Below are 10,172 nucleotides of genomic sequence, written 5' to 3'. Positions count from 1 at the left end.
AAAAACATTTTAGCCACTTTCATCACATGTAGGCCTACAGGAGCTTGACGTTCTGATAATATATATAAACGTATTCAGTAAACTACGTAATTAACGAAGTATTTTTGGTCCGAATGACAAAAATCATACATAAAATGTTCGTATAACTCGAAGTGAGATTTTTTTGACTACTTCATTTGTAGATCGATGAAAATGCCGATTTCTTTTTCATAATTCTTCCGTAGAACGGCACTTAAAAAGCTGTTTCAATCTACAACAAACGTGGAGAAAACGGTTAAATGTTTAGCAATTATCCTGAGTTATACTTTATCAACAATCATCAGAGATTAGTAATTAAAACTTACATAAACATACTCCCGATTCTCACTTGCATTGTGTGATCACTCGAGCGGAACTAATCTCTACCACCTGGCACAGTCTTACAAAGGGGTGTTCTCTTAACGCCAACATATTTATCAACCACAGGTAGGTGTTGTTTTAGGAAACAATAGGAAGGCAATTATATACTGTTTCATATAAGCTGTCTTTATTTTCACCTGTAAAGTCACTTGAGATTTACTTGTATTTCAATCAGTATCATAGGTAACATTGGTGGGTTTTGGATAAAAATTCCTTCAATATATTCCGTATTATATACAACGTAAATTATTAATCAAAGATAATCAGTGCTTTAATATGCTAAGAATTAATATGGAGCTACATGTGGATTATTAAGAACGATGCATTTTGAGTTCCAGGTGAAATATTTTTTTACAAATCATATCTCAATTTTATCAGAAAAACAGGTTTCTTGATCAGTGTATATTCGAATGTAACAGTATTCTGTTTTGACATAGGAGTTCCAGTAGGGCTACATTCTTAGCCAACTTTCATTTCTTGTGACCGTGCATAGTTGCGCATGATTTCTCTTATCGCATAGACGTACACCGTGAAGTATTTGGTTAGAAAATGAGTGGAGAAAAACAATATCACAAAAGTTTAAATTAATATTGTCGGAAATTTTGACCTGTTGATTATAGTTTAAGTTGGTAATCTATTGAAGCCGACACAAACACACATTATGATGTTTTATAAAACATTGGTAATAATATATAATTGGGGTTTAATGTTCTATATGTATTTTTGATACAAAATATTTTTAGAAGTCACTTAATAATGTAAAAATACTAAATGAAATGAGATTGAAGACTGTTACTTAGGGTCTAAACCATATTCATTTTAATACACATTATAGATGTTAATATTGCAATACTGGCAAAATTATTTCAAGTCCATATGTTGAAGGTCTTGTAATTCTCAAAATGTTGCAAACTTTTAGTGCTCAGAATACCAAATTAACAGTTTTCTAATTTTTTCTGTTTAAAGATTATAGTACATATACCAATTTGTATCTAGTAACAATGTTTGACCGAAATTCAACCATAGGAAAGAAATTTATATGTTATTTCTAACATGCACAAAAATATATAATTTTACTGCGCTGTTAACGGACAACAGTTTAATTATTGGATGCTCTTTTGCTATAATGATATACAAATGTACATGTACATTTACATTATAATGTAACATCACGCTGATCTAGAAATACCATCTTAGGATAAGAAAGCAGGAAAATTATATAATTATGATAAATGATGCATCCTAATGCAACTTTCAAAATATATTGTATGTTCTGTTAACTTAAAAAAGGTCAGTCAAGTACAAGTAAAATTTGGAAATCATATTTGACATAAATTCACTTACTCTTTGGTAGGTTATTAACGCAGATGTTACATGTACATGTACTATATATGTATATAAGGTCACTTAACAGACATATATGGAAGACCTTGTGGAAATATATCACTTTTCAACAGGCAAAAGGCTTATATTATTTCAAACTTTTAATCAAATTAGTGTTACACTAAGTTGAAACTGGATAATTCCTTTTTGGATTTTTTCTTTGATATTTCTGAATGGTAAAGTTACTTCCATGTGAAATAAGTTTCAAAGAACTTTGCTTGATTTTAGTATCAATCTATTGAAAATCTAATGAGATTTATACCAGAGATTTTAGATATATGAAGGAAATCTTTAAAATTCTTGAAATAAAATCATTGTGAATTTAATTTAATTTCATCCATAGATTCTATTGTTATATTTTCATAGATATTAACAGAAACATATATTATGTATATATGTATCTGATATTAAATATGAACACTTATTGAAATGAAAATTAATCAATATACACTTAGATAAGTATCAACACACAGTGTTCCAGCTAGGATTTGAAAAGGGCAGGGCGCTGGGCAAAAAAAGGGCATTTTTTTCCGCGACATAAAACTTTTAGGGCATTTTATATATGACATACAGCTAATATCAGAAACAACTGTATAATATGTATATCATTGCATCATAATCGTCAATGATTGTAATATCAATACCTATATTATGGCATCAAGTAGACTTTGGGAGTGTTTTGTGGATTCTCCAAAATGTCTGAGACATAGAAAGAAAATGTTGACTGTTTTGATAATAATTTGTTTATTTTTTATTTGGATTAACAGGATGCCACAAAATCTGCTTTGTTTCAGTTCTGTAGTTGTCTCTGTACTCTCTGTTGATTCCTTAAGTCTTACTTTAAGAACATCTTCCATATATTTGTTTTTGCAATGTGTGTTGTCATTTACAAAATCCATTCAGTCTTGCATCAAGTAACATTTACCAAATAAGTACATGCATTATAAATTGCCACAATTTGTCTTTAAGTGATCATGTGTTTACCATTTTGTTTCAGAATTTAGTTCTATCCATGAGCTTGAATGGATTTACAGAATGAAAAGAGAAGAAACAAAATTCTTTCAATTAAATTCAATTTATTTAACAACTATATAGCTAGTAAATGTTGAAAACAATGTATCCACAGCTCCCTGTAATCTCACCATGCACTCAGTAGACATACCTACACATCTCTCAGACATTACAAGTTATCAATATTAAAACAAAAACACTTTCATCCATGATATCAAGAAGTTAATAAATTGAAATTAAAAAATATATATAAAAATTGTAACAAAGTTGCATGTCCAAATTAAGTAGTTAACAACAATTGTAATTGACTTCAAAAAGAGTTCTTTGATAAAAGTATGTGTATATATAACCTAGGAAATTTGTCACACATCACTAAATCACTGACACACAATAAAATAAGGCTGGTTGTGAGGTGTTCAAATGTGTCAGCTAGCGCTGGACATCAGGAGTACTAGTACTAGTCCTCAGCATCAGATTTGTCATCTATGGAGTAGAAGGAAGCTCTACAAATTAAAAAGAAACCCAAAATATTAAACAATTGGACCATTCTTCAAATTTTATTCTCAATGTTAATTATTTGAAATTGCATGTCTCTGAATTAACGTTTGTGAACGAAAAATACGGCTTATAGTAATACTTTTTGTTCAAATTAAGTTTAAATAAATGTATAGAATTAAATGAGAAATTCGATGACTGAAATAACTCCGTGTATTTTGATGATTTGTGCCTGGACTTAACGAAGCCATGCCTCACGGCTCAGACTACCATAAAATCTATAATTAAACGACAAATTACACAATATATCTATTCCAAAGTGTTATCGGTGGCCTAGAATAATAATTGCCAATTCAAAATCTCGCTTCTTGACCGATAAAGCTTCTTATTTTGTGAATTTATTTACTTTTTGCACATCAAAGAAAAGCCGACACGCGAAAATGCCACGCCGATTTTGAAGCAATCGAGGCAAAAATGTATCAAAATATATGACTAAAATTGCATATAACTACATACCTGAACATCCACAAAAGATCGTGACATTTCTTTGCCGATTTGTTGAGTTCTTGGCGAGATAAAAAACATTGTAAATTTGTTTATTGTAAGTCGGAAGTTGAAGACATCAATGATATGCGCGAGCAAACAGGAAGCAGGAAGTTGTGTTAGCTAGACTTGCTAAGTCCGGAATTTGGGCCGACGATATCGGGACAGTATGGGGAAATCGAAAAAAGGGCAGGGCGATGGGGGAAAAGGGCAGGGCGTTAGGAAAAAGGGCAGGGCGCTGGAAATTAAGGGCAGGGCGCCGCGCCCTGCTAAACCGACCTAGCTGGAACACTGAACACAGGTAACTTTTACAGGTAAATTTACCTGTGGCATTGGGTCTGCCTTTAGGAAAAAGACTATAACCACTGTCACAACAAACAACTCTACAGCTAAATCCAAAATGTTGGCGTTCAGAGATACACCCCTTACAAATGCAATCACACAAAAGCCTACACGATCACTGTTTTTAGTGCGATTACATCTTTGAGTATGAACAATACTAGTTCTTTGAACTTTTTACTCGGCAAAATGAACTTATCACTGTGCCCATGCACACATGCATATGCATATACTTATACTTCTGTGTGCACATTATCAGATACATTATATGACAACTGCTGTATTACAATCAATTTATGAAGGACAAAACTCCAAAGAACAGGAGGACTAAAGAACAACAGAAAATAAATTTCAATAATATTTACTCTAAACTGGTATTGTTATTTATAAAAAAAAGTGTTTAATTATATGATATTAGCCTTTTTCGGTAATTACTCTGTTAATACATTTATTGTTTTCTTATGTTTTACAGAATGTCTACATGCAAGTATCATTTCAATTGGAACCAGTCCAGGAGAAAAAATGTGTGAACAAAATGAAAGAAATCATTTTCAACTGTGGTAGCTTAATACTGTAATAGTTTTTGATATGAAAATAATTACTATCATCATACTCAAATTCCATATATATAATACATTTAATGTTGTAAACATTTATGATCCAAATAATTACCATCATCATCTTCATTCCATATATACAATACACATAAGTGTTGTGATTTGTGAATTTTACTTTAATATGCATATACTTGGTATTTGTTTATTTTCTATGACATCTACATGCTTGAAATAAAAAGAATAAATAAAACATTAAATTTATAACACAATATGACATTAGTTGTTAATATTTTTAGCCCACCATCATCAGATGGTGGGCTATTCAAATCGCCTTTCGTCCGTGGTCCGTCAGCCGTCCGTCCGTCCGTCCGTCCGTCCGTCCGTTAACAATTCTTGTTACCGCTATTTCTCAGAAAGTACAGAAGGGATCTTTCTCAAATTTCATATTTAGGTTCCTCTAGGACCCTAGTTGTGCATATTGCATTTTGGGACCGATCGGTGAACAAGATGGCTGACAGGCGGCCATCTTGGTTTTTGATAGTTAAAGTTTGTTACCGCTATTTCTCAAAAAAGTGCTGAAGGGATCTTTCTCAAATTTCTTATACAGATTCCCCTAGGACCCTAGTTGTGCATATTGTATTTTGGGACCGATCGGTGAACAAGATGGCCGACAGGCGGCCATCTTGGATTTTGATAGTTAAAGTTTGTTACCGCTATTTCTCAAATTGTGAAGAAAGGATCTTTCTCAAATTTCATATACAGGTTCCCCTAGGATACTAGTTGTGCATATTGTATTTTGAGACTGATCGGTCAACAAGATGGCCGAAAGGCAGCCATCTTGGATTTTGATAGTTAAAGTTTGTTACCGCTATTTCTCAAAAAGTGCTGAAGAGATCTTTCTCAAATGTCTTCTACAGGTTCCCCTAGGACCCTAGTTGTGTATATTGTATTTGCGGACCGATCGGTCAACAAGATGGCCGACAGGCGGCCATCTTGGATTTTGATAGTTAAAGTTTGTTACCGCTATTTCTCAAAAAGTGATGAAGGGATCTTTCTCAAATTTCATATACAGGTTCCCCTAGGACCATAGTTGTGCATATTGCATTTTGGGACCGATCGGTGAACAAGATTGCTGACAGGCGGCCATCTTGGATTTTGATAGTTAAAATTTGTTACCGCTATTTCTCAAAAAGTACTGAAGGAATCTTTCTCAAATTTCATATATAGGTTCCCCTAGGGCCCTAGTTGTGCATGTTGCATTTTGGGACCGATCGGTCAACAAGATGGCCGGCAGGTGGCCATCTTGGATTTTGATAGTTAAAGTTTGTTATCACTTTTTCTCAAAAAGTGCTAAAGGGATCGTCTCAAATTTCATATACAGGTTCCCCTAGGACCCTAGTTGTGCATATTGTATTTTTGGACCGATCGGTAAACAAGAGATGACCGACCGATGGCCATCTTGGATTATGATAGTTAAAGTTTGTTATCGCTATTTCTCAGCGAGTACTGAAGGGATCTTTCTCAAATTCCATGCATAGTTTCCCCTTGTACCCTTGTTGTGCATAGTACCTTTTAGGACTAATCCATAATGCCTTTCGGGACTGATCGGTAAACAAGATGGCCAACCGGCCGCCACCTTAGATTTCATTGTTGTAGTTTGTTACCACTATTTCTTAGAAAGTACTATAGCGATCTGTCTCAAATTTTTATATGTAGTGTGTTTGAAAAAGTTTGAAAAGCCGGGAAAAGATCCCTCTTTCCATTGTCAGTCATAGATCATTCTTTGGTGGGCGCCAAGATCCCTCTGGGATCTCTTGTTAGAAAACATATTAAGATTATTGTTAATAATACACTAATCATCATCTTCGGCATACTTTATTCAAAATAAATTAGATAAATAATTTGCATAACACAGGTTGTCTTATGTTTTCCCTCCTTGACTATCAATCTTCTCTGATCACTCTGAAAATGGTGATTTTACCTTTTTCGGTCGCCACATGAACTGCCTTAAATCAATTATATCCAATGCAATGAGACAACTGCATTTATTATAACGCTGTAACGCTGATGACATAGGGAACACCCTGATTTAGCATTAAGATAATGTACAGACATCCTTTTTGTCACATCGTGTTACTGTGGATTTATATGCCATAGGCTCATATAATTTCTTCGTACACTTTTATGTTTAAACACAACTAAGAGATTTTATTTTCCTTATCTCCACCTCTGATTTTCGGGTATTGAATTTGGGTAGGATTAGGTGACTAACTGGTTACATCTCCGAGTATCCGACAGTTTCCTCCATATCAACGAATCTGGCATTTACAACATTACGGACCCTGAGTTGATTATATAATGTTTGAACTTTTTAAATTTTCTCAATCCAGTAGATATTTGTCAACATCAAAGCATAATTTCTTATGATTTTATAAACTTTACAAAATTAAAAGTTTTACTGACAAATAATTCATTTACTAAAAATTTATGTGATAAATATTATCTTAGACTTCTTGACTTGTTGATCCATAAAAAATTATCTTGGTTAAAATAACATTGAGGCCTGGTTATAATATTTGGACTGCAACTGGCCTAAGTTTTTTTGACATGTTTAATTATATTGATACTTATGTTTTAGGATTACTCTTTAAAACCATTTCATTCATAGAGTCTAAAGTTCCTCTATATCTTAATTTTACAGTGGATATGTAAATATTGGAAGTATCAGTGTTTTGCCGTGTGGACCTTCCTAAGTTGGATCTTGGTTTTGAAAAAAAATTATTTTATTACAACTGGCCCTAGTAGATTTCAAGGCACATGTTTGTATTATGATAAATTTTTTATCGCTTCATGTTCAAGTAGTAAAGACTGGGATTGTTCCAGATCACATTTGGGTAACCATGGTATAGATTTTAAATTTACCTTTTTCGTGCATTTTCCAGCAAAATTTATTAATTGTTATAATCCATTAATGAATTTCAGGGACGTTTGATTGTGGAAGAACATTTTAGGCCTTTAACAGGCCAGGGGGTACCTTACCACTCCCAGGACAGTAACTTGCAGAGGCTGTCCGGGTTAACAACAGTTTGTTGCCCATTTGTCTTAGAAATTTATAGCGATTCATGTCTCAACATTTTATATGTAAAGTTGATGGAAGAAATTCTCCAATCATTCACAAAGACCAGGCCCCTTTATTTAAGACACAATAGGTTTCCATTGTGAAAAAAGAAATACAAGTAGATCATTAAAAGGGTTGCAAAAAATCCCTTGCACATCTATACGTTAAATTTTGGCCCTTAGAATTTATATTTAAAGGCATTATTGTTAATAATACAGATTCAAAAGTGGATCTTTGCACTTATTGGGACTTGTGATACTTTATTCAAAATTAAATTGTATATTGATTATTTTTACATAACACAGTTGTTGTACTTACTGTTGTATCTTGAATGCACAATCAACATTCTCTGATCAAGATTAGAATTAAATGGTATTTTTACAATGGTTTTTCCGGTTCACACCACCTGGAAAACTAGTTTTAAATTAATTATATCAATGTGCAATGAGTAACTGCATTAATATTAGCTGAACGCTGTATTTAAATTTGCAATATACTTTGGTTACATTAGTCTTAATTTACATTGAAACATTTATATGCACTGTACAATTATATGGTCACTTTTATATTCCAGTTATTTTCAATAACCTTGATGACTTGGAACTTAGGTACACATCAGGTAACAATTAAAAATCACTTGATATTGAGGTATGAATGAGACCAGTGCAGGATCTATACCTACCGAGGGACAAGGCTATTGACATATTATGTATCAACACATTGACAGTCATCTAGTACAACTATGTGTTTCTAAAGGTGTCAACTGTTCAACTACACATATAAGTATGTCTTGTGATAAAATATCAACAGATGCAGACTCTCTCCTATACACAGGCTTAACTCTCCAGGCTTTTTCAACATTCACTCGAGTATTTAAGTGTATAACAACACCATTTAAGATCACGATGGATGTAGCAGACCAGTTACTGTTGTTTCTGGATGACGATTTGAGACTTAATCTACTCTTTGCTAATTTTAGGCCATCTAAGGGAGTTTGGCACAAAGTGAGAGCAATGCATCCAAGATTTATTTAATTTAGGGGGACTAGGGGAGGAGCCATTCGGTCATATGCTTGCTATTATTTTTTTAACACCAATGCTGTTAAACAGCGTCATTAGAATAAAAGCTTCGGGGCAGGCCGGCGAGCAGACAATAAAATCAGGCAGCTCATTGTAATGGTTGCCCCGAGAGACAATTCGTGCTACAGTTCCCAAGTGTTTAAGGAAGGACGAATAATCCCAAAACAACTGTTATATTATTGACTGTGCTGTAACATTTATACAACGACCAAAAATTTGAAAAACCATTGAGGTGAAACCTATAGCCAGTATCAATCCCACAATACAGTTAAATTCTTTCCTTGGAATTTCCTCCACATAGCGGCCAAATAATGTTTATATCAAAAATGGTTTGGTGGAAGGGCAAGTGACAAATTCATTGGTTGAAAAGTCTGGATTCCTTAATTACTTACTGCCTGGTGATGAAATAATGGCAGATAGAGGTTTCACAATAAAAGATTTACTTTTCCCACTACAAGTGAAGCTGAATATTACTGCCTTTGACAAAAGTGTTCAGGAAAGCCCTAGAGTTGAAATGAGCTACTGAAATCAAGACGAATAAGCCCATTGTGCATTCATGTGAGCTCTTAGACTAAAAGTGTTCAAAATAACTTGATCTGACTTGATGACATTCTGATTGTTTGTGCAGCTCTTGTAAATCTTAGCCCAGAGTTAATAAAAGATTCTAGAGGAGGATGTTGAAGGTGAAAATGTTGAAAAATTACTTGTTCACAGTGATGTACATTTTTAACTCTAGATTAATTTGTCAATGTAATTAACTCTAGATTAATTTGTCATTGTAATTAAACTCTAGATTAATTTGCCATTGTATTTAAATCTTTCAAATCTAAAATGAACTTTCAATATATTGTTGAACCTCATTAACTTTGAACTTAAAACACCCAATAGATTTTAAGTACACAATATGCATTGCTATGTAATGTAATTATACACTGCCCTCCAAAAGTTCTGTTACATACATAAATATGTTTAAACCTTGTTAATAGCTGGGGCATCAATATAGATATTATCTATCAACTTATTTACCTTCTCTAACTCATATTATTTATTGTTGTTTTTTCAGTAGTTTTCTCAGAGATAATCTGCCAGCAAATTTTTACATATGTAACAGAACTTTTGGAGGGCAGTGTATAATCTGAATATTTCACAGTACAGTACACTGAATGTATTGCCATGCAAAGATTTGATCTTCCAGTTATCAAGGTTTGAATATATATATTTTCAGTTACATTTTTTTAATTATAAAGT

General features: G+C 33.1%; 1 long non-coding RNA gene across 1 annotated transcript; it reads right to left on the bottom strand.

Annotated features, from left to right (window-relative positions):
- Positions 1 to 2,838: 2,838 nt before the first annotated feature.
- LOC138313304 (uncharacterized) lies at positions 2,839 to 3,902 on the bottom strand. The gene is made up of 2 exons (XR_011207171.1): positions 3,805 to 3,902; positions 2,839 to 3,296 (listed from the first exon to the last, which is right to left on the bottom strand). It is a non-coding gene; the product is annotated as an uncharacterized lncRNA (long non-coding RNA).
- Positions 3,903 to 10,172: the final 6,270 nt, after the last annotated feature.

Source organism: Argopecten irradians, unplaced genomic scaffold (genome assembly GCF_041381155.1).
Source record: "Argopecten irradians isolate NY unplaced genomic scaffold, Ai_NY scaffold_0644, whole genome shotgun sequence".
NCBI lineage: Eukaryota > Metazoa > Mollusca > Bivalvia > Pectinida > Pectinidae > Argopecten > Argopecten irradians.
Note: the sequence above shows the minus strand (reverse complement) of the source record. Positions and strands in the feature narration are given on the sequence as shown.